Source organism: Dendrobates tinctorius, unplaced genomic scaffold (genome assembly GCF_039654945.1).
Source record: "Dendrobates tinctorius isolate UK_male_01 unplaced genomic scaffold, ASM3965494v1 ptg000071l, whole genome shotgun sequence".
In the NCBI taxonomy this organism is placed as follows: domain Eukaryota; kingdom Metazoa; phylum Chordata; class Amphibia; order Anura; family Dendrobatidae; genus Dendrobates; species Dendrobates tinctorius.
Window position 1 is genome coordinate 3,305,187 of NW_027361739.1, and position 25,654 is coordinate 3,330,840.

General features: G+C 47.0%; 1 long non-coding RNA gene across 1 annotated transcript; it reads right to left on the reverse strand.

Moving 5' to 3' along the window:
- Positions 1–414: 414 nt before the first annotated feature.
- On the reverse strand, positions 415–18,399 carry LOC141096000 (uncharacterized). Its single transcript, XR_012233547.1, has 3 exons — positions 17,511–18,399; positions 2,232–2,324; positions 415–2,057 (listed from the first exon to the last, which is right to left on the reverse strand). It is a non-coding gene; the product is annotated as an uncharacterized lncRNA (long non-coding RNA).
- Positions 18,400–25,654: the final 7,255 nt, after the last annotated feature.

Sequence of the window (25,654 nt, forward strand, 5' to 3'; positions counted from 1 at the left end):
CTCATTAAATGCTCAATAAAGTTTGGCTTTTCTTTGACAATTTTTACCAAGTTGGATTAACTTCAATTACGATGAAAACAATTTATCATTTTATAATGCAGTTAGACCTAATTGGTTTGCAAGAAAAAAAAACCTTTTGAATGTAAACCTTTCCTTATTGTCCACAAAGATCCAAGTTCTTGAAGGTTATTCTTAAATGAACATCTCCCTCTGGTGGCTAAATGAAATGATCAGCATTCAGCTGTACAAACATACCGTAACTTAGGGTGAAAGAGAAACTAAATTATGTTAAATTTATTTTTAGGTTATAAAAGAGTTATACTTAAAAAGCAGTATTACGGCCTTTCTTAAACCAAAACATTAATGCAACTTTATGAACTCATGATCTTTCCTTTTGTTAATGTGGACCTGGCAGTGACCGTACTGGGGTTTACAGTATCTATATATTATATACACCATGAACTGGAATCAGATTTGCATACACCATATGCTCACTGTGAGTTTCCCCATCAATTGGCATAGGAGTGGAAGCAGCCGCAGCCATCATTCATCAGTCAATTGCATAAGAGGCAGTGTAGTTGCGTCTCCGTGACAATCTAGTAGCAGCGGTGGGAACTATGTGATGATACCCCCAGCTGCTATCCTTGACAAACTGGTGGTAAGTGGTGAGATATTACAGAGCATTAGTGATCTGGTCTGACCAATTATCCCTGTTGCTAAAAACTTGCACAGTCCTGCGAGTATTCTGTGCAAAGTTTTGAGGATCGGACTCTGCAAATGACCTGGACATATTAGCCTCACCTAAGAGGAAGACGAGCAACCCCACAACCGGGACCCAGGGGCCTAATGTGGCAGTCCTATTTGTGGGTGGGGCAGTTGAGAGGGTCTGTGAAAACTACTTACTGCAACTATTTACTGTGGGCGAAACGGTCAAGGACACGGAGCAGAATGAACCCTCATCCACCCTGAATTTGTGTTCCCTGAAGAACTTATTCTTGGGAATACCCGGACTGTCACCGGGATTGGGGCTGTTCACAGACCTTTACCGATGCTTTGGGTTTTCCTAGAATGGGGTGCAGGGAGGTAGGTTAAGGGGGGGTTAAGGGAAGTGGAAGTGTCCGAAAACCTCCCCACTAACGTTTTATTGGGAATCGATCTGGAACGGTTGATCACTCAATATGTTCCTGACAACCCTCTGAGATCTGAGGGCGTCTCGGTGGCTAAGTGGTTAGCACTGCAGCCTTGCAGTGCTGGGGTCCTGGGCTCAAATCCCACCAAGGATAACATCTACAAGGAGTTTGTATGTTTGCGTGGGTTTCCTCCGGTTTCCTCCCACATTCCAAAAACATACTGATAGGGAATTTGAATTGTGAGCCCCATTGCTGACAGTGCTAATAATGTCTGTAAAGCGCTGTGAAATCAATGGTGCTATATAAATGAGTAAAAACCTGGTGGACCGGCTGCCTATTTCCCAGCTTGTGAAGCCTGCCTGGTTGCTCCATCGCTGGTGGATGATTGGAACTGTTCGTTGGCTGGTCGATGAGGAGCCGCTACAACTGAGAACCATCAAGATTCTGTGATGCTGCTCCAGGTTCTATGTAAAATAAATTAAAAACCTTGCTAAAAAAAAAAAAAAAAATTGTTTATATAGTAAAAACATAATACATGGCCATGCATACAGTTTATAGCAGCCTCAGGAAACACAGCATGTATTTGTATTTCGATATCTTTGGAGCACCATCACTTCGAACCAGAATCTCCTCTTCTCTCATATCCTTATTGAAGCGATCCTTCATCGAAAGCCGACGGACTTTCAATTTCTTCACTGTGAAAGGGGAAGAAAAAAAAAAAATTGTAAAACAAGGCACCTACATTTACTGGTTCACTGATGCGTCAGACCACATTGCAATACTTACAAAAATCCTTTATTTCTTGTGGGGTGGCATGGTCCCAATCAGCCAACACCTATCTGACCACTTGTTCCCAGAGTCGTGGAGTCAATCGTGAGTCGGAATGCTGACGATCACGGGTGTCCCACAACGCTACTCGCTCTTGCACTAGAGGAATCAATTGATAATTGTCAATAAAGAGTTTGTCTTCCTCACTTTGTGGAACCTATACATCAAAGAAACAAAAAAACAAAGACTAAAATAAATTATGTCATATAGTTTTAAAGATACAAAACTTAAACCAAATTCAATTACAACTATGATAATGAAAAGACTACTTACACGCTGTCTTTCCTCCTCAGGAACTTGAGCCTGACGACCCTGGGAAGATTAATTTCCACTCGACTGCTCCTGCTCTTCTGCACTTGAAGGTTCCTGTAAAGAAAATACATGATTTATCACAAGTTTAGGATTAACAGTCAATACATAACAATCAGTATATCAAATGTGAAAACTTCATCTGTGTTATGTCCACTCTGGGAAGCATTCTGGTCTTCACTGGAGGACATGTTGGAATAGCAGACAGCAGTCAAGTGAAACAATAGATAACATAACAAAAAAAGAACAGATAAGAAAAATTGAACTTGTAAAGAGCAATGTCGCCAAAGGCAAAAAAACAAAACAAAAACTAAAGGCAAAATTAAAAAAACACAATGGACGCCGAGACTTAAATTAAAGGCAGTAGTCCAACAGCACAGCAGCACAGAACCGAGGCAGCAGTACAACATTGGGATAGCAGCACACCACGGGAAGCGAGAAATCCCAGGAACGAGAAATCCAGGACACAAGAAATCCAAGACACGAGAAATCCAGGACAGGACTAATCCAGGACAGGGGCTGCTAAGAGGACCAGTACCACACCACCGGACAGGAGAAATCCAGGACAGGACTAATCCAGGACAGGAGCAGCTGAGAGGGCCAGTACCATTTCACCAGGTAGGAGAAATCCAGGACAGGACTAATCCAGGACAGGACTAATCCAGGACTACAAGGAACAGAAAGCAAAACTTAACACGCAAAGTGATGAAGGGTGTGAGACTGGGCAGCACGTAAGACTGGGCAGAGCAACATAGTAATTGAAAAGTACAGACACTCATACTTACATTAAGTAGCATCTGAGTGGGCCAGTACCACACCACCGGACAGAAGAAATCCGGGTCAGGAGAAATCCAGGATAGGAACATGGTACAGTCTACAAGAAACAGAAAGCAAAACATAAGTACAGACTGCAGTGAGAGAGACAGAGACATTTTCAAAGCTTCTATAACTTACATACAGAGTCTTGAGATCACATCCGAGGTCTTGAGAGTCCTGGACTTCCAGTGTCCACACCCCATTTTATACAGCTGGGATTTAAGAGGGGCTGTCATCAGATCCTGGACCTCATTAGTCTGAAGTACACATGCGGATCGAACGGATCCATGCGCAAGTTCTTATGTACCAATGCGTTCCCATATACAGTAATGCGTTGTTTTGACGCACTCATCCGCGTGCACATATTTTTTGGCTCAAAAAAATGCAACATGTTGCGTTCGGCAGCAACCACGAAACGACGCACACATCCGCATTCAAACTTACGCAAGCGCATGTTCCTGCGCACACAATGTTAAATATAGGTACGCAAGATGCATGCGGATCTTAGGAAAGAAGTACACAGGCCTATGCTGCGCACTGTGATAAAACACTCCGGGATCGCCTTTGCTGGGTTCAAAGGTCACGTGCGTTCAGCATGAAACTCAGGCGCACAGCCGGGGTCCGGGTATAGCAGACACTGGGTCAGGTTTATTAACGGTGAAAGCAATGCATAAAGAAAAAAACATAAAACAAATCCTTGCCTGTCCGGCACTAACTAAACAAAGTACAACCTAACTACCAACTGGCGGGTTTCTCCCGTCCAGCCAAACCACAGTTGCAGTGGGCACTGCTTTCACTCATGTGTGTCTCTCACACAGACAGGCTCTCTGTGTTCCCAGGCTGAGACACTCACACAACCACCTGGCATCCTTTTATATCCGCCTCCCATTATTCATTAGTAACCAGGTGCGATACTGACCAGACTAGGCCACATAGGAAAGGTATCTGGGCGAGATATACCTGCCCTCATCCTCTATTCCCTCATGATTCTCACATATCCCCCCCTCTGCTCAGACCACTCCGGTCGAGCAATGACACCCGCCAAACAGTGCACTCGGGACAGGACATCTGCATTCCCCATCTGTACCCCTGGGCGGTGCTCCACGGTAAAAGTGTAGGCCTGCAGGGCAAGGAACCACTGGGTCACCCGGCTATTTCGTTCCTTGTTCAAGTGCATACACTTGAGAGGGGCATGGTCAGTAATCAGCCTGAACTTTCGGCCCACCAGGTAATATTTGAGGGCCTCTAGAGCCCACTTAATGGCTAGGCACTCTTTTTCTATGACTGCATACTTTCGCTCATGTTTGTTCAGCTTCCTGCTGAAATAGAGGACTGGGTGTTCCACTCCGTCCTTCACTTGTGACAGTACGGCCCCGATACCGGTATCAGAGGCATCCGTTTGTACCACAAACTCGCTGCAGAAGTCCGGAGTCACCAGTACTGGTTGAGAGCAAAGTGCCCATTTTAGGCTATGGAAGGCTTATTCAGCCGCTAAACTCCATTTAATCATGACGGAGTCTTTCCCTTTTGTAAGATCCGTCAGGGGGTAGCGATGGCTGCAAAATTGGGTATGAACCGGCGATAATAGCCGGCGATCCCCAGAAAGGCTTGCACCTGCTTCTTGTTGACAGGTTGCAGCCAGTCCTGAACTGCCTAAATCTTATCGAGCTGGGGTTTAACAATACCCCTCCCAATTACATACCCCAAATACCGGGCTTCTTCTAGCCCGATGTGACATTTCTTGGGGTTCGCTGTTAGACCTGCCTCCCACAGGTAGTGAATCACAGCTTGTACTTTCTGGAGATGAGTCTCCCAGTCCAAGCTGTAAATGACAATGTCATCCAAATAGGCAGAAGCGTACCGCCTATGTGGCCTCAGGACTCGATCCATCAGTCTCTGGAAGGTCGCCGGTGCCCCGTGCAGTCCAAACGGCATATACACTTACTGAAATAAACCTTCTGGCGTAGCAAATGCCGTCTTTTCTCTGGCAGCCTCAGCCAGAGGGATCTCCCAATACCCCTTTGTTAGATCTAGGGTCGTAATATACCGGGCTTTTCCTAACCGATCTATTAACTCGTCGACCCGGGGCATAGGGTAGGCATCAAATTTTGAGACAGCATTCAGTTTCCTGAAGTCATTGCAGAACCGGATGGTGCCGTCCGGTTTAGGAACTAGCACAATCGGGCTGGACCAAGCACTGTGCGATTCCTCAATAACTCCTAACTCTAACATTGCCTTCACTTCTCGGGAAACTGCTTCACGGCGCGCTTCCGGGATTCGGTAGGGTTTTACGTGAACTGTGACACCAGGTTCCGTTATGATGAGAAAACTTTTGGCTGTGAAGTAGAAACTGCCTGACCTCAGTCTTTTGCCGCTCCAAGAGAGTCTCTGCAACCCGTACCTCCGGTACGGTATGCGAGCAGACGGGACGGGCCAGCTCCGCTGACAAGGCAGACCGATCTTTCCAGGGTTTTATCAGATTTACATGATAAATCTGTTCAGGTTTCCGTTTACCTGCCTGGTATACTTTGTAGTTTACTTCACCAACTCTTTCCTTAATCTCAAAGGGGCCCTGCCACTTTGCCAGGAACTTACTGCCCACCGTGGGGACCAGGATCAACACCCTATCTCCGGGTGCAAACGTACGGATCTTGGCGCCCCTATCATAGATTCTTTTTTGGGCTCCTTGAGCCTGCATCATGTGTTCTTTGACGATAGGCATAACAGCCGCAATACGGCCCTGCATCTGTGTGACGTGATCTATCACCATTTTAAACGGAGTGACCTGGCCCTCCCAGGTTTCTTTTGCAACGTCTAACAGTCCGCGAGGACGTCAGGCGTACAATAACTCGAAGGGCGAGAATCCCGTGGAAGACTGGGGTACTTCCCTGATGGCAAAAAGCAAATACGGAAGTAAATAGTCCCAGTTCTTCCCATCCTTGTCTATCACCTTTCTCAGCATCTGCTTCAGAGTTTTATTGAACCGTTCGACCAACCCGTCTGTTTGAGGGTGATACACGGATGTGCGTAACGGTTCAATTTGTAAAAATCGGCAGAGCTCCTTCATTACCCTGGACATAAAGGGGGTCCCCTGGTCGGTGAGTATCTGTTTTGGTATACCGACCCGACTAAACACATGCACCAGTTCCTTGGCAATCGTCTTGGTGGCAGTGTTACGCAAAGGGATGGCCTACGGGTAACGAGTGGCATAATCCAAGATGACCAGGATATGTTGGTGTCCACGTGCAGACCGTGGAAGTGGCCCAACTAAATCCATCCCAATCCTCTCAAACGGGACTTCAATAATAGGTAGAGGTACCAAAGGGCTACAGAACCGGGGCTTAGGTGCAGAGGCTTGGCAGTCAGGACAAGACTCACAATATACACGAATATCGTGATGCATGCCTGGCCAAACAAAACAGTGTAATATCCTTTCGGTGGTTTTCTTGACTCCCAGGTGACCTCCCATCACATGTCCGTGGGCCAGGTCCAGCACCTGCCGCCGGTAGGGTTTTGGCACGACTAATAGTTGCACCATGTCTTCACCCTTTTTCTCTGTCTGATAGAGTAAATCATTCTCCAGAACCATGTAAGGATATGCCAGCCTAGAGCCAGGTTCTACAGGTACCCCATTTATCACTTTTACATTTGTCCTAGCCTGAGAAAGGGTAGGATCCTTTATTTGCTCGCTTTGGAAGTCATATTTCTGAACTTCTAAATCCGGCAAACGGGGAGGTGGACGGCTGTCGGCCTCCTCCTCTTCCCCGGTCTCCTCCGTATCACCCGCCATGACTGAAAACGGGAACTGCAGGTCATTTCCAGCAGACTCTTCCCCCGAGTCTTCCGGGGAGACCTCTTCCATGGGTTCGGGACCCACACGCGCCCTGGGAGAAGAATCATGTACACTATTACCCTGGGGTATCAACTGATTCTCCCACAATTGCCAGAAGTGGGGAAAATCCCGGCCCAGGATAACATCATGCGATAACGCTGGGACCAGTCCCACTTTATGTTGCACAGACCCATAGGAAGTAGTAATGCATATGACCGTGGTGAGGTACGAACAGGTGTCTCCATGTACACACCTTACAGAAAATTTGTCTGATGGTCCAGTCGGGGCTGACACCAGACTGACCTTCACCAGAGTCACCACACTTCCCGAGTCTAACAATGCCACCACAATTTTTCCATCAACAGTTAAATCACACAAGTGTTTTTCCACATCCTTTTGACCAGCATTCACACTCAATACCCGTGCAACCATAGACATGCGGTTTTTAGAGTCTGTGACGTCGCACTGCATGGGTTCAGTAGTGAGCGGACAGTTCACAACAATGTGTCCCATCTCTTGGCAGCGGAGACACCTAACGGGCCCCTTGCTTAGACCATAGTTCGTTACTCTCTGCCTCGCAGTGCAGGCAGTCCCGTTTTCCTCCCCCACTGTCTTAGGGATTTTTCCTTCTCCCCTACTCCCTGGAACAATCTTACCGGTTCCACGTGGAGATGATGAAGAACGAGGTGGGGTAGCGTCGTCTCGGAGTCCTTCCGCCACAGAGTAACGTTCAACCAGATCCACCAGTTGATCTGCCGTCGTAGGATTTCCATGGCTTACCCACTTCCTCAGGGCTGGCGGTAGAGCTCTCAGGTACTTGTCCATGACGACTCTCTGGATTATCTCTGGCGCTGTCAACACCTCGGGTTGTAGCAACTTCTTTGTCACGTGGATCAGGTCGAACATCTGTGACCACGGTGGTTTATCCGGCTGATAAGTCCATTGATGCACTCTCTGTGCACGGACAGCGGTCGTCACTCCCAGCCGGGCCAAGATCTCGGCTTTCAGTTTGTCAAAGTCCTGCGCAGCTTCAGGCTCTAAGTCATAATAAGCCTTTTGGGCCTCACCGGAAAGAAACGGGGCGATCAGGCCCGCCCATCGTGCCTTCGGCCATTTTTCTCGCACCGCCGTCCGTTCAAACGTGGTCAGGTATGCCTCGACGTCATCTTCGGTCGTCATCTTCTGCCAGTACCGACTCACGTGAATCACTCTCGACTCTGCTTCCAGGTTAACCTCAGGTAAGCTTGCCAAGCACTGCGCCACCTGCTGGAGAAGCGAACGATCGGTAACTGTCATGTCCACCAACTCCTTCAGCTGGGCCATCATCACCCGATTAGCTTCTTGCTGGACGGCGGTGGACTGTACCAGCGCTTTCACCACGTCCTCCATGCTCATGCTTCCAACGTGATGCCCACGTTCACCACCACAATGTGATAAAACACTCCGGGATCGCCTTTGCTGGGGTCAAAGGTCACGTGCGTTCAGCATGAAACTCAGGCGCACAGCCGGGGTCCGGGTATAACGGACACTGGGTCAGGTTTATTAACGGTGAAAGCAATGCATAAAGAAAAAAACATAAAACAAATCCTTGCCTGTCCGGCACTAACTAAACAAAGTACAACCTAACTACCAACTGGCGGGCTTCTCCCGTCCAGCCAAACCACAGTTGCAGTGGGCACTGCTTTCACTCATGTTGTCTCTCACACAGACAGGCTCTCGGTGTTCCCAGGCTGAAACACTCACACAACCACCTGGCATCCTTTTATATCCGCCTCCCATTATTCATTAGTAACCAGGTGCGATACTGACCAGACTAGGCCACATAGGAAAGGTATCTGGGCGAGATATACCTGCCCTCATCCACTATTCCCACATGATTCTCACAGGAAACATACGCATATGTGAACCCAGCCTTAGTGTGTGACAGCAGCGAAACATAAAAACCCGACCCAAAGAATAAAGTCGCCTAATCACTTATACTGCATGAGGAATGGCGTAGCGTAAAAAATAAATAAAACCAATTCTTTACATGCTGTTGATTTTTTTTTCTGCCTCCCAAAGATTGCAGTAAGGCTCTGCGCACATTTATTCTGCGCTCCAAAATGGCTTTTGGTGCCATGTTTACCCACTTCTTGTGTGAAAATGTAAACTCTGGGGCTAAAACTAAATTTTGATGGTAAAAATGTAGTTATTTTTTCTTCACTGCTCAATGGTATAAAATTCTGTGACACACCCGTGGTGTCAATATGATCACTGCACCCCTAGATGAATTTATTGAGAGCTTTAGTTTGTAAAATGGGGTAAGTTATGGGGGGTTCTGATGTTCTGGCATCTCATGGGCTCTGCTAGTGGGTCAAGGCACCTGCAAACCATAACAGTAAAATCTTGTGCTCCTTGCCTTTTGAGCTTTGCACGGTGCCTGAAAAATATTTCCATATTACATGTACGGTATTGGTGCACTCAGGAAGAATGCACCTCAGTTTGCTGTAAAAAAAAAAAAAAAAAAAAAAATTCTTAACCCTTAGAAAAATTAAGTTAAAAACTTGGGGCTAAAACAACATTTTTGTGAGGAAAATGTGATTTCATTATTTTCACAACTCAACGATATAAATTTCTTTGAAGCACCTGGTGGTTCGAGGTGCTCACCACACATCTAAATACATTCTTTGAGGGGTCTAGTTTCTAAAATGTGGTCACTTGTGGGGGATTTTCCACTGTTTAGGCACATTAGGGGCTCTCTAAATGAGACATAACATCCGCTAATGATTCCAGGAAATTTTACATTCAAAAGTCAAATGACACCCCTTCCCTTCCGAGCCCTGCCATCAGCTCAAACAGTAATTTTCTCCCTCATATGGCGTATCGGCGTACTCAGGAGAAATTGCACAACAAATTGTATGGTGCAGTTTCTCCTGTTAACCTTATGAAAATGCAATATTTTGTGCAATAAAACATATTTGTGAGAAAAATTAAGGTAGTTTTTTTTATTTTCACGGCTCAACATTATAAACTTCTGTGAAGCATCTGAGGTTTCAATGTGCTCATCACACATCTAGATCATTTGCCTGAGGGGTCTAGTTTCCAAAATGGTGTCACTTGTGGGGGATTCTCACTGCTTAGGCACATCAGAGGCTCTCCAAATGCGACATGGCGTCCACCAATTGTTCGAGCAAATTTTGTATTCAAAGAGTCAAATTTTTTCCTGTTACCCTTGTAAAAAAATGGATCTGAAGTCTATTTTTTGTGAAAAAAAGTAAAATGTAAATTTTTGTTTAAAATTTCTGTGAATCACCTGAAGGGTTAATAAACTTCTTGAATGAGGTTTTGAGCACCTTGAAGTGTGCAGTTTTTAAAATGGTGTCACTTTTGGGTATCTTCTTTCGGTGACCAGAAAAATGCCCACAGGAAAATTGACCACACGGAAATTTGCCAATTGCAGCATCACAAAGTTTCAGATCTATGATATTTGAGGTGCAAGGTGAGGATGTTCACATGATATATGAAAATTGCCCATAGACATGAATACCCACAGGAAAACAGTAGAGAGTTATAGGTGAGATGCACTGCAGGACAGACAATAGGATAGATCTATAGGTTAAATGCTCTGCAGGACAGGGGGATAGTATACAGGTATAGGTGAGATGCTCTGCAGGGCAGGAAAATAATATAGAATACTAGGTGAGATGCTCTGCAGCACAGAAGCACATTTGCTTCTGCTTTTTTAGGACAGGAGTCATGATAATGTTCTGTTGCTTCTTGAACTACGTTGTCATCTTTTGTTTTGAGAATTGAATGGCACTTTGAAGAGCGATGCAGTCGGCATTTCCAAGTCACCACTGCGTTGATAGTATGAAATGCAAGATATTCAAACCCCAAGTAAATCATAACTTTGTTGTTCCTCTGGCTAGAATACTTTAGATGAACTCAAAATACACTTTTATTGAAAAGAAATTAAAAAATATGGGGATAGATCTATTAAAGTACCGTACATGTTTTAACTAACCAAAACACAATTGGCTGGCACAGCAGGAAAGCCATTGTTCACTGGGGTTGTACCAAAAGGAATGACATGATTGCCAATTGGAAACAATGAGGGTGGGGAAGTGCTGGAAGGCACATTTGAAATAATGTCAACAAGGAAACCCAGTTGACTTCCATGGGCTCCATTGAAATGCAATACAGCACAACACAGGTAGCAAAGAAAATGCAGAATGGATTTCAACAAAGGTCTCTGGGCCCAGTTTAGTTCTCTGTGTTCTACAGGTTTGGTTCACTCATACCTATTCCCAAAGGACAGATTCTGTTCTTACGAGTTGTCATTCCACTCTCAGTGTGGTGTGTATGGGCCTAGAGACCCTGATTCCAATCCATTCTGCATTTTCTTTCATCCTATGCCTGCCTAAACCTGCATGATATGTGTATGATGCATAACTAGGATCTGTTTACTCTTACTCTTGGTAGTCATGTGGACAGGGAAGGAAGTGCAGGCGCCTGATTCACTGCCACTGAATCAATAGGAGAGCGGTGCTGCTATGGCACTTCTGGTATAACAGGCCAGATTAACCTCCCGCCCAGAATATACCCGGGGTTAAAGTGGCCTAGGCCAGATTATACCCCTCTGGGCCAGAATATACCCCGGGGTATAGTTAGGCCTAGGCCAGATTATACCCCTCTGGGCCAGAATATACCCCGGGGTATAGTTAGGCCTAGGCCAGATTATACCCCTCCGATTCAGAATATACCCCAGATGTTGTATATCAGGCAGCACACGGGGCCCCAGGCAGCACACAGGGGGCAGAGACAGTGAACGGGGTCCCAGGCAGCACACAGGAGCAGAGACAGCGAAGGGGTTCCCGGGCAGCACACGGGGCCCCAGGCAGAGGCACAGGGGCCACAGACAGCACATGGGGCCCCATGGCAGCGCACAGGGCCCTCAGGCAGCACACGGGGGCCCCAGGCAGCACACTGGGGCCCCAGGCAGCACACGGGTGCCCCAATCAGCACACAGGATACCCAGGCAGCACACGGGGGCCCCAGGCAGCACACGGGGGCCCCAGGCAGCACACGGGGGCCCCAGGCAGCACACGGAGGCCCCAGGCAGCACACGGGGGCCCCAGGCAGAACACGGGGGCCCCAGGCAGAACACGGGGGCCCCATGGAGAAAATGGAGTCTCAGGCAGAGCACAGGGGCCACAGGCAGCATATGGGGCCACTGGCAGCACACACAGGAACCCCAGACAGCACATAGGGGGGCAGAGAGCATACAGGGGCCCTGCGGGCTGTCTCTTCCCCCCCTTGCATGCTAACTAGGGCCCTGTGCGCTGCCTGGGGTCCTGTGTGCTGCCTGTGGCCCCTGTGCTGTGCCTGGAGCCCCCGTGTGCTGCCGGGGGGGCCCTGTTCTCTGGCTGGGGCCCCCCCCGTGTGCTGCCTGGAGCTCCTGTGCTCTGCCTGCGTCCCCCATGTGCTTCCTGGGACCCCGTTCGCTGTCTCTGCCCACCGTGTGCTGCCTGGGGCCCTGTGTACTGCCTGATCTACAGCAGCTGGGGCATATTCTGACCCGGAGGGGTATATTCTGACCCGTAGCGGTATAATCTGGCCTAGGCCACCTTAACCCCGGGTATATTCTGGGCAGGTTAATCTGGCCTGTTACATCGGCTCCTCTGTTGGTCAGTGACATCACTATGTGCTCTTGTCTGCTGACCTACCTGTCTTTCGAGAGCCCGCAAGAACCAGGGCTCATCCCACTGAACACACGCACTCGATCCCCATGGGTAGAACACCACTCAGACAACACAGGGTGAGGGGAACACACATTGGTAAGACTATTGGTTCACCAACAGAAAAAAAACACAGGTAACGACTATGCTCCCAGGGATCAAGGCCACGACCAGGCACAGGGGTACAGGTGCCTGCTTCTGCTGGTTCTCCGTCCTCACTGAAGACGCAGATGCAGATGACATGCAGCATGTTGCAGAGACCCGTCGGGTCCCTGCACTGCGATACATGCCGCACTGCGACACATGCAGTGGCTGTGAGCTGACATCAGAGGTGCAGCCACAGGGAGCGGCGCATGACAATGGCGCACACTCCGATGTCAGCTGCCAGGCTGTGCGGTGGCTACAAAAGACACTGGGTGACGTGGGAGCAGAGGAAAGGTGAGTAGAATGTTTTTGTTTTTAGTTATGCATTAGGGGCAGAACGGGGACATATACACAAGGATTGAGGACCATGTAAACAAGGATGGGCACATATATACCAGGAAGTGGGCATATATACCAGGATGGAGACCATGTGGACCATATATACCAGGATGAGGACCATATATACCAGCATTGGGACATATACTGTTTACCAGGATGCGGACATATTCACCAGGATTATGGGCATACAGTATATACCACGATGGGGGACATTTTACTACATAATGAAGGGGGAAATTCATCTCTTTATAAAGTTTAGAACAATACAGGGGCCCATACATCTGACCAACGTACGTGTGTGTGTGTGTGTGTGTGTGTGTGTGTGTGTGTGTGTGTGTGTGGGGGGGGGGGGGGGGGGGGGCAGGTCCAAATTTCGCACTGGGGCCCATCGGACTCCAGTTACACCACTGCAAAAACATATCATACATTCGCAGCAAGAACAAAAGGTGGTACAAGTGACAGAATCTAACCTTTCTGCTGTGCCTTCTGGGCTTCCAGGAACAACTATCTCTGCCAGGAGCACCCTGCTTTTGGTGGGCTCCCACTGAATTAAATGTGGCCTGCAGTCCCATGTAACGCCACAGATAATATAGTGATACTTTTGTGAGTACTGATAGCAGTGATGGCTCCTATGAATCACATTGCTTCTGGTTCTGCATGTGCTGCTGTTTTGGGCTGGTGGGAGGAGTAAGGCAGAATCAGTGAGGCTGTGTTCATACACTGTTTTTTTCGCGTTTTTCCCACGGATTTACCAAAAAATCCGCTCAAAAAACGCCTAAAAGAAGCTTCCCATTCATTTTAATGCATTTTGCACTTTTTGTGCATAGTGATGCTTTTTTTACCGCGAAAAAAACACTTCGCGGTAAAAAAACGCAGCATGCTCATTAATTTTGCAGTAAATTCCGCATTTTTGACTATTTTCTGTGTGTCTGGGGACGCTCCGGAAAAAATTGCGGCAAAAATGCACGTTTTCTGGGAAGAAGTCCGGTTTTCATGCAGAAATTTTCTGCATACGTGTGCACATAGCCTGAGAGCAGACTATATCTATCTATTGCTGATAATGACAGACGGCTACACACAGATCTTCATTTTTGCACTAGATCAACTGTAAGGCTATGTGCCCACGTAGCGATTCTGAAGCAGAATAAACCTGAGCAGAATCGCACACCCTGCTCCCTGGAAAACGCATGCATTTTTTTTACGCGCTTTTGTAAGCGTTTTTGCATGCGTTTTCCTAAGCGTTTTTGCCCATACAATTGATGGTATGCGGAATCGCGTGCGATTCCGCAAAATTAATGAACATGCTGCGTTTTTAATCGCTAAGCATTTCTGCAGCGGTTAAAAACGCACAATTGGAACAACATATGCGTTTTTCATTAAAAATCAATTGTATGCTTTTCTTAAACGCTTCTGCAGCTGAATCGCTTGTCTAAAAGCGCTGCAGAAACGCTTAAAAACGCTACGTGGGCACACAGCCTAAATCACTAGTTAATCACATATCATGTGAACATCCTCAGCTTGTACCTCAAAAATCATGGATCTTAAACTTTGTGATGCTGCATTTGGCAATTTTCTGTGTGGGCAATTTTCCATGTGGGCATTTTTCCTGTGGGCATTTTTCAGGGAACCTCTTCTTTCATATAGATCCCTCAAAGTGACTTCAAGTGTGATATGGTCCCTAAAAAATTGGTTTTGTAAATTTTGTTGAAAAAAATGATAAATCGCTGGTCAACTTTTAACCCTTATAACTTCCTAACAAAAAAAATTTCCTAATAGGGAAAGGGAATACCAAAGAGGTTAAATAACCCTTCCCACATCCTCTCTGTTATTATACAGGACCACATGAGTAAGAATGCTTCAAATTCTATTTTATTCTGTTTATCCGAGAAAACAAAAATTAAGCAAAGGGAGGGATTTACCCGTGCTTTCGTTGTGGGTTACTAGAAACCCAATTACTGGTAAGTCTAATTCTATTTTCTCTAGTAACCCCCCACGACATCATATCTGAGCAGTACCCAATAGTAATGTTAGGGTGGGACTATAAGCCTGAAAGACTATTCTCCAGAAGGCCAAGTCCTCGATAGACATCAGGTCTAGCCTGGAATGCTTGCAAAATGTATGGACCGAAGACCAGGTAGCAGCTCTGCAAATCTGCTTGATGGAAGCACTGGTTTTCTCGACCCAGGAGACAGATGTCGCTCTAGTAGAGTGAGCTGCAAATTTCTCTGGCGGTGGAAGGCCCTGGTTACGATACGTCTGAGATTGTTCTCTTGATCCAGTTGGCGATCGTGGATCTGGAAGTCTTCCCCTTATTCTGTCCAAGAAGGTGAACAAACAGGTTCTGGTCCTTCCTAGTTTATTCCGTCTCTTAAAGATAGTGGAGCACTGTTCTCCGAAAGTCCAGCGTGTGGAACTCTTCTTCCCCCTTATTTCCTGGGTCTTGATAGATGGAGTGAAGAATTAGCTCCTGGGACCTGTGGAACTCTGAGACCACTTTAGGAAAAAATGATGGGTCTAGTCGCAGAATAGGTCGGTCCTGTAAGATTCTTATGTAGGGCTCATTAATTGAGAGAGCCTGTAACTCGCCCACTCTCCTGGCTGTAGTTATTGCTACAAGGAAGGCTGTTTTCCAGGAGAGTCTGAGTCTATAGATGACAAGGGCTCAAAAGGTGGTAGTGTGAACCCCTTTAGGACAAAATTGAGGTACCAGGAAGGTACTAAATTTGTAGCTCTTGGATGTAGGAGAGATGCTGCTGTCATTAATCTTCTAACCTAGTGGTGGTCGGCTAACGTTTGGTCAAAGTAAGAACTCAGAGCCTTCCATATCTTCTGGTATATAGAGTTTGTTACTGCATTCCTGCTCTTCTGTAGTGTCCTAATGACCCTTTCTGATAATCGTCTGGTCTTCAGGATTGAGAACTCAGAAGTCAGGCACTCAGATGTAACGTCCTGGGATGGATCCGGATGGAAGATTGGTCCCTGGTGGAGGAGGCTTCTGATTGGGGGTAGTGTTACCAGTCCTTCTATACTTAAATTGGAAAGGATACCGAACCAGCTTCTTTTGGGCAAGAATGGTGCTAACAGGATTATCTTGACCCTTTCCAGTCTTGTTTTCTGCAGAACTCTTGGTAGGATTGGTATTGGAGGGAAGGCATACGCCAGTCTGAATCTCCATGGGTTGGTTAACGCATCTACACCTAAGCAAGGATCGGCTGGATTTAATGAAAAGTATTGATCTTTCTTTGCGTTCTCACCACTTGCGAAGAGAGATACCTCTGGATGGCCCCACCTTCTGGTCAGTATCTGAAAGACCTCGTAGTTTAGACTCCATTCCTCCAGATGAATTTCTGTTCTGCTCAGAAAATCAGCCTGTATGTTTACTGCTCTTTTTATGTGCAGAACAGACAGGGATAGATATTCTTCAGATCACGAGAATATTCTGGCTGAAATTGCCTTCAGCTCCTCGTGTCTTGTACTTCTCCTTGATAACGAAGGTTGTCATGTTGTTGGAATATATCTTGACATGGGTGTCCTGGACTTGGGCTACTGCGGTCCTGAGTTCCTCCTCTACTGCTTACAATTCCCTGAAGTTTGAGGACCGTTGGCTTATCTCGTCTGACCAGGAACCCTGGAATCCGTGCTTGGAGACCATGGATCCCCATCCTTTCCCACTGGCGTGTACATTTATAATGATCGTTAGGTCTTGTGTCCAGGGGACCCCCCTGTTCAAATATTTTGTCTAGCCACCATGTCAATGAGGTCTTTATGCGAGGTAGTATCAGGATCTTCCTGTCTAAGGATTCCGGTGATCCGTCCCAGTTTGCTAGAATATAAAAATAGTTCAACAAAACATATGGCATCATCATCATAATTATGTCACATATCAAAAACATCAGATCATATTTTTGAGATGCTATAAAAGATGGACTCAGATGAACCAATCGCCAAAACACTATATGAAAACAGAAAAACCACAAAAAAGGTTCAAGGGTAAAAAAACAAATGCTTTATTCAATGTTATCAATCAAGGAACAGGTAAGGATGGGGAGACAAAGTGCACAAGTGTTGTAAACAAAACAAAGGAGGACGCAAGGTGCACAGATATGGTCATATATGGTTCATGACGAAAAATACAATATAATTTATATAGAGTAAAGACCATATGTCCATCAATACATATATACTAGGTAAAAATGTTGAACCAACAGGATATATATATATATATATATATATATATATATATATATATATATATATATATATATATATATATATTCATTCATCTACATAGATCTTATGTCCACAATTGAGAGAGTACAGAGGTATGCAAAAACATACTAACATTACCCAAAAGGCATCCTGTTACAAATAAACGGATAGTAAACTCAACAATACCTTGGCTAATGCAGACAAATGTATCGATGGACACTGCAGCACCTGCGTCCACCCGAACGCGCGTTTCAGCGTAGCCTGTGTCAGGGGGCGTGCCTAAGTGATGTGTGTGGAGTTTAAAAAGGGAAGGGACCCCAACCAATCAGCCAATAGCCGCAGAGTATGTATTGCCGACATAAAGCTTACAATATGAAAAAAACCCGAAGTGACGTTTTTACCAGCGTGCATTGCGATGCCTCAAACTGCCCAGATCAACTCCAGTTTAGACCCGATGCTCTTCTTTACTATAGAGACTTGTATAAAATGATGTGAAAGACGCCACACAATGCACCCACTGCCGGAGATTACATATATACCAGCGTGCATTGCAGTGCATCCAACTACCCGAACCAACTCCAATTTAGACCCAATGCTCTTGATTAATATGGAGACCCACATACATTGATGTGAGAAACGCCACACAATACACCCACTGCCGGAAGTGACGTTTATACCAGCGTGCATTGCGGTGCCTTGACCTACCCGGACCAACTCCACTATAGACCCAGTGCATCTGGTTACCATGGAAAATACCGTTAACTGTTATACGCAAAGATTGCCTGGACCGAAAGCATCTGCAAAACACAGATGCCCAGAGACCACAAGGGACGCATGCACAGACATGAACATCCCTATGCAGGACGGCGTCCACATCAATGTGTAGACACGGAAAGCCGGCGAGCAGAATGGTTGCATGACGCGCATGCGTACAGGGTCAAACTAGAATAATCCCTCACATTCGCAGCCACCATAAAAGATGATTATTATAGAGTATAATTAAATAATATACGAACATAAATTGCATATCAATAATACATTATAGCACATATATCTATGGGTTGATACACTGATACAATAAAGACAAACCACCATGACATGAGTCACACCAGGAGCAAGTACCATAATTATTTAAATACTGCAAAATACAGAATCAAATTAACTCCAGATCAGATTCATATTACGGACAGGTAGTCAGAAATAGACAAAGGCTCAAATATATACAACACAAGATACACACAAATATGTCAGGCATCAATATATAATGAATGAAGTTCTCAATGAAGCTTGAGTCCACAGAAATTAAGGTGATCAGCAAGGCAGAAAACTCTTCCAATGCCGATGATAGACCGTATGGGAGGACAATGAACCGATCATGTAAATCAACAGCCGCGGAGACACCATCACATGTTTCTCAACGCAAGCAATGACTAGCCAGGTCTTTCACCGGGAAGGAACAACCACGGGAAGGGTTGTCTCCAATGAAGGAAACCACCTATGCCAAAACATGGTATCCATCCACAGACAGCTGTTTCAGGGTATTGCCCCTCATCAGTGTGGAGTAGGAAACTGGAGACTGCCCTTCCCGTGGTTGTTCCTTCCCGGAGAAAGACCTGGCTAGTCATTGCTTGCGTTGAGAAACATGTGATGGTGTCTCCGCGGCTGTTGATTTACATGTTTTTGCATATTTCCCATAAGGGATGGGGGCATTGCTCTAGAATCACTGCATTGAGAAACATGTGATGGTGTCTCCGCAGTGTTGGATGTTGATCTTCATGAGGTCACTCATCCTCATTTTCGCAATGAACCGATTATGGACTGTGTGTTCTCATTTGGCAATTGCAAACCTTAGGAATTTCCGATAAGTTGGATGGATCGAGATGTGGTAATATGAACATGGGTCTGTAGTTGCCATGATGAAATCCTGCCCAATTAGAGGTACCGTTGACTTGACGGAACCCATCCTGAATCTTCTGTATATTATATATCGGTTCAGGGGTTTCAAATTGATTATAACCCGATGAGACCCGTTTTTTTTTTTTTTTATCAGGAATAGGTTTGAATATCTGTTTCTTTCCCTTTCTGGGACTATGGAGACTACTCTTGTGGATAATAGGCCCCTCACTCCCACTATCAAGGTGGACTGTAGCTCCGGATAGTTGAGTCACGTTGATTTTATTCTCTATGGAGGATACGAAGCAAACTATTTTTATTCCTTTCCTGACTGATGTTAGAGTGCATTGGTCTGAACAGATCTTGAGCCACTGTGGAAGGAAGGTTGAGATGCAACCTCCTGCTGTGTTGGCGTCATGGCTTATTTGGTCTCTGGGAGTGGGGAAGAAAAAGATTCCTGCCTTTTCCCCCTTTCGGAGAGCTCCTGCGACCAGATTTGCCCTTCCTTTTGTATTGAGGTGTATGTTCCTGTGGGGGGCTGAAGGGTCTCTTCCTAGCATTCCTAGGTTCAGGCAAGGTCTTCTTTTCTGAAGCTTTCTCTCTCAGCTCGTCACAGTAAGGACCAAACATGTACTTGCCTTTGAAGGGGATAGAACATAATTTCATTTTTGAAGTCATGTTTCTGGCTCCAGGATCATAGTCAGAGGGTTCATCACACAGAGTTCGATAACCCTGATGATCTTGCTGCTATTCTTACGGATTCTGCAGAGGCATCTGCTAAAAACCATGTTGCTTTCTGGAGAGGTAGAGAAGCCAAGATGTCTTCTCTAGGAGTACCTGTGGACAGGTATTCTTCCAGCTGTCCTTGGCAACAGTACATCGATCGGGCCACACCGGTAGATACAGTGTTGATGTTTAACAAAGACGCTGAGGTTTCCCATGATTTTCTCAGTAGACCAGCCATCTTGCGTTCCAGAGGGTCCTTCAATTGTGAGGCATCTTCAAACGATTGTGCAGGTAGCCAAAAAAAAAAAACTGCACTATCTGGATATTGACCTTTGGAATCCCTGACCAACAAACCACTGTTTCGTCATCCACGGGAAAACTATCCTTCATCTCTGTTGGAGAGGTCAGCCTTTTTTCTGGAGATTCCCACTCCTCTAACACCAGGTCCTGGATGTTTTTATGAATGAGAAACACGTTTCTTCCTAGGACAGAGTCCCCCCAAACATCTCTTCCTGTACAGACTGGGCAGTTTTCTTCTCCTCAACCTCCATGGCCCTCCTTACTGACATGAGGAGCTCTTCTATACTCCCTGTGGAGAAATAATCTCTCTCCTGTTGGGAGATCTCTGGGTCCAGGATTAATTTGCCATCTTCCGGAAGTTCATCTGGGATCGACATTTTATCCTGAGAGTCATCATTCACCTCTAGATTAAGCTTTCTCTTTTTAGCTTCTGGAGGGACACTGGGAGAGGGTGTGGGCTAGAAAAGGGCGGCCAGGAAGGTTTTCATCTCCTGGTGGATTAGGCCTTTAATTTCTTCCATTAAGGAAGCTTGCTATTCCCTGATGACCTTCTCAGTGAACTCTTTACATAATGTCTTCTTATGTGAAAAGACCAGCTTTTTTGAACAGACTGCACTGTTATGATTGGGTCACCGAGGAGGAAAGCAAGACCAAGCTAAGCCACAGAAAACCAGAGAGGTTGGTAACTAAGCGGATTGCAGACCCCTGATCCTATCCACACAACTAGCAGTAGCCGTGGAGCGTACCTACAATGATTCTAGACGCCACGACACAGCTGGAGAACAAAAACTCCAGATGTCCAATTATCCTCCTCATTATCAGGTGGCAGGCCTCTGTTAATTAGATCAGCTCCATTACCTCCTGTAACCACCAGAGGGAGCCCGGAAAGCGAACTCGCGACCCCTCTCTCATTATAACCCAGGGTTCCCCAACTCCAGTCCTCAAGGCCCACCAACAGGTCAGGTTTTCAGGATTTCCTTAGTGTTGCCCAGGTGATAATTGCATCACCTGTACAATACAAGGGAAATCCTGAAAACATGACCTGTTAGTGAGCCTTGAGGACTGGAGTTGGGGAACCTTGATATAACCAGCTCCACTACCTTTACTAGTAACCTGAGGTAGGCCAGAAAGTGAATTCACAACACTGCACATCTTCGTGAAGTCTTGGACTTGCTTTCTGGTGCAGGTTCTGAAGCAATTACCGGGGAACCACCACAATGCAGGGAGACTGCGGTACACAAGATGAGGTGCAAAAAACAAAGGGTTAATTTATTTACAAGCAAGGAATGCAGTGTTTAGGAAAATGCAGAAACAGGGGTATGCTATGGAAACAGACAATTTACAAGGATAATATTCTCTAGCTGGGCCGTCAAACAGCACGGAGCACTAACTATCACAGCTCAGTGTATTTATCCAACTTGCAAGACAACACAAAGTAAAATATGATGCTACACTAACTATAACCTATCTGGCCTTTCCTAACCAGACCACATGGCTGCTGTGCTCTATCTATTGAAGCCTATCCTAAACCCTAGCATGTGCACAGAAGAGGTTAACACTCACAGTAGCGTTGGTATCAGTCCAGTCCAGGGACCCCTGCAGCTTTGCAAGATGGTGCGTACTTCTTCCTGGAAGCTCTGTACAACGTGGTCTTTTCCTTGTGTGCAGGTCCAGTGATGCTCCCAGAAACAGTGGATTCCCTCCTTGTCTTTTCTTCGTGGCTCCTCACGGCAACATAGGAAAGCCACCGTTCCTGCAGAAATCTCGTCTCTCTCCTCACACACAGAAAAGCAGCTCCTCCCCTCGCCAGTGCTGGCATAAGACACCAGTCTTTACAGCAGGGAAGCGCAGAATGTCCCACTTCTCTAACCAAGGGGGTGCTGTCTCTTAAAGTGGCAGCTTGTCTCTATGGTCCATAGCAACGCCACCCCCTTACATGCCTCCCTACTTAAAGATGGTCATCCTCGACCATCACAGCATCAAGGTTGCAGTGTGATAGAGGGCACTTGCAATGCAGAACAGCACCTATAGGGGAGAAAACACAAGCGGGGAAACAGACAGAACACTGTTCTATGTATCGGGCTGGTGGAACCCCGGCAATAAGACCTCTAGGATCTCTGGATGTCTTAACTATCTTTCAGAGGAATACTTGCTGCAGGAGTTGTAGTAGGCTCTTGTCTGGACTCATCGTCACGTGGCGGCAGTGGTACCTCCAGAAGATTACCATCTGTCTGGCTGAGGGCCCCCCACGGTGTCAGGGCCGATCCACCATTCATCATTGATTTCACCAGCAGGCAAGACAGGTTCAGGAGGTGGAGCATCACCCTCAAGCGGCACTGGTACAGGACGGGCCTCGGACCGGCATGGCCGCAGCATATTTATGTGGAGTACTCTAGGGGTGGATGCCCCATTCTCAGCCTGCACCTTGTAGACCGGGCCGTCAGCATACACTCGCTCGATTACTTTGTAAGGCTGCATTTACCATCTCTCGCTTAGCTTACCCCTGGGGCATTTCTCTCTAATAATCGGTCCCCGGGACGGAGCGGTATCTCCTGAGTCGGTTTACGGCCCGTATGTTCTTTCTCCTGTAGCTGCTGACCCATCAACCGCCGTATTGTTTAAAATCGTTGCGGATGTTCTTTCACCCATGAAGTGACGGTTCGCTCCATCAGCTCTTCTGGCTGTTCTAACTTCAACTCAATGATCTCTCGTCTAGCTCTTCTAAACAGCAGCAGATATGGGGTGTATCCCCTTTTGGATTGGGCCCAATTCTTGTAGATCCAGACAAACTCTGACAGGTAGTCTGGCCAGCATGCCTTCTTGTTCTCTTCCAACGTCCTCAGCATTTGCAGCAAGGTTCGGTTCAATTGTTCACATGCTCCGTTGCCTTGAGGGTGGTAAGGGGTGGTCCGGGACCGCTCGATGCCATATAAATGATACAGTTTTCCATCACCTTGCCTTGGAAACATGCACCTTGGTCAGAGTGGATGCGATTTTGGCACCCATACACTCGGATGAAGTCTTGACAAACGGCCCGCGCTGCCGACTCAGCAGTCTGATCCCTTGTCGGGGTGACTACCGCGAACTTGGAGAAATGGTCGGTCATCACCAAACAGTACTGTGGACCCCGGGCTGAGTGTCCCACGAGGAGATAGTCGATCATCAAGACTTCCAGCGGTTCCTTAGTGCATATGGTCTGGATGGGTGCCCTTTGTACAATACTTCAATGTCTTTCGGCTGTTGTCTCTTGCAATATAGCACTGATTCTCGCACCTCCAGCCTATCCCACTGGTGTAAGACACTTTATCTCAGCGTCCAGACTATCCCTCTCTTGTTTGCCTGGCTTCCGCTTCTGCACTACCCAGCATTTCATCTGTTTCAGCCCTTAGTCTTCATCTTGAACACATCCCCATTGTTCATTGGTTCTCCCCAGAGATCATGGTAGCGCGCAGGCCTCCCTACTTGACTGGACAGCAACCACCAGGGTCCTGAACTTACGGAAGTCTGGGGTTTCTTCCTCTTCGAGTTGTTCATCGAGATCCCCCACTGATGTTTCCACCGTCACTCGTGACAGGCCGTCGGCATTTGCATTTTCAGTGGCAGAGCGATAACGGATGGTAAAGTCAAACTTGGCCAGGCGAGCCACCCACCGTTGTTCGAAGGCCCCCAATTTAGCATTCTCAAGGTGGACCGGGGGTTATTGTCCGTTCGAACTTGAATCTTGGTCCCTGCCAGGAAGCCCGCAAACTTCTGTCATGGCCCACACCAGGGCCAGGAGCTCTAACCAGAAAGAGCTGTAATTGTGGGGGTTTCTTTCACTGTCTCGCAGGGACCTGCTAGCATACCCGATGACTCTCTCATGTCCATCCTGTATTTGGGAAAGTACTGCACCGAGTCCATGAAGGCTACCGTCTGTGTACAACAGGAATGGTTGATCGAAAGCTGCATAAGCCAAAATCGGGGATGAAGTAAGAGCATTTTTTATAGCCTGGAAGGCCTCATCTCACCTCTGGTCCCAAGGGATGCACTAGGTCTTCGGCACTCCGGCGGTCCCCCTCAGCAGCTCATTCAGGGGACCCGCCACCTTTGCGAAATCTTTGACTAACAGTCGGTAGTACCTGGCGAGCCCAAGAAAGGCCTGGAGTTCCCTCACTGTTCGAGGGACTGGCCAGTTCTGGGTAGCAGCCACTTTATCCGGTGAGGGTAGAACCCAGTCGTGTGACACTATATGGCCCAGGTACTCAATCTCTCTCTTGAAGAGGAGGCATTTCTTTGGCTTCACCTTCAGATTAAGAACCTGCAGTCTTCCAAGTACCTGTCCAAGCTGGGCAAGATGGTCTTTGAACGAGGCAGATAACATAATAATGTCATCCAGGTAGATCAGGGTAGCCTCAAAGTTTAAGTCTCCCAAACACTTTTCCATCAGCCAATGAAATGTGCCTGAAGCAAAGGAGAGCCCGAAGGGCATCCCGTTAAACGCAAACAATCCCATAGGGAGATGAAGGCGGTTTTTTCCTTGTCTTTTTCTGCCACGGTTACTTGCCAGCATCCGCTTGCTAGGTCCAATGTGAAGTACTTGGTTTTCCCCAACGCTGTCAAGGATTCCTCGATGCGGGGTAACGGGTATGAGTCTCGTACAGCGCAAGCATTAAGTTTCCTGTAATCGACACAGAACTGGATGGTCCCATCCTTCTTTTTGACGAGCTCCACCGGGGCTGTCCAGGGCTCTGACTACTCTGCACTACTTTAGAATCCAGCATCTGCCCGAGTAATGTTTTTACCTCGATACATCTTGGGTGGGATTTGCCGATATCATTCTCGAATTGGACGAGCGTCCCCAGTCGGTATGTCGTGCGTGATTGCTTCGGTACAGTCAAAATCTTCAGCGTGATGAGCAAATGCGGACTGATTTTCCCACAGCATAGCCTCCATCGCCTGCACACGCTCAGGGCCTAGGGCCTTCACATCCACTTCTATTTGATCCAGGATGACCTGCCCATTCCACTTCGGGGTTGGAGTCTCTTCGGACCCTGCCGTGACTGCCGGAGTCCACCCTGTACCTTCTTGTCAGCGATAAAGACATCTCCTTCTGACTCACCACTTCGCCCTTGGGTAGGTACACCGGGGCCAGATCTGGCCTTCGCGGCAAGGTGACCTCCTCGGGGCCCACGTTCAAAGCTCTTATGGGCACGTGTCCTCGCTGGACCACCGCTATCGTACGAGCTATCATGACTTCTTGGTCTGCTCCTCTGCCTACCACAGGCTGAACAATCACCTCCAGCCCGTCAAGGTTGCAATGAGTCCCCACTGGAATGTGTAATAAACTTTCTCGCTCATGAGGCAGGATTACAGGCTCTTTCCCTGGGGCCCTGATGACCCCTACCGTCTAATAAGATGGCACACTCTTCTGC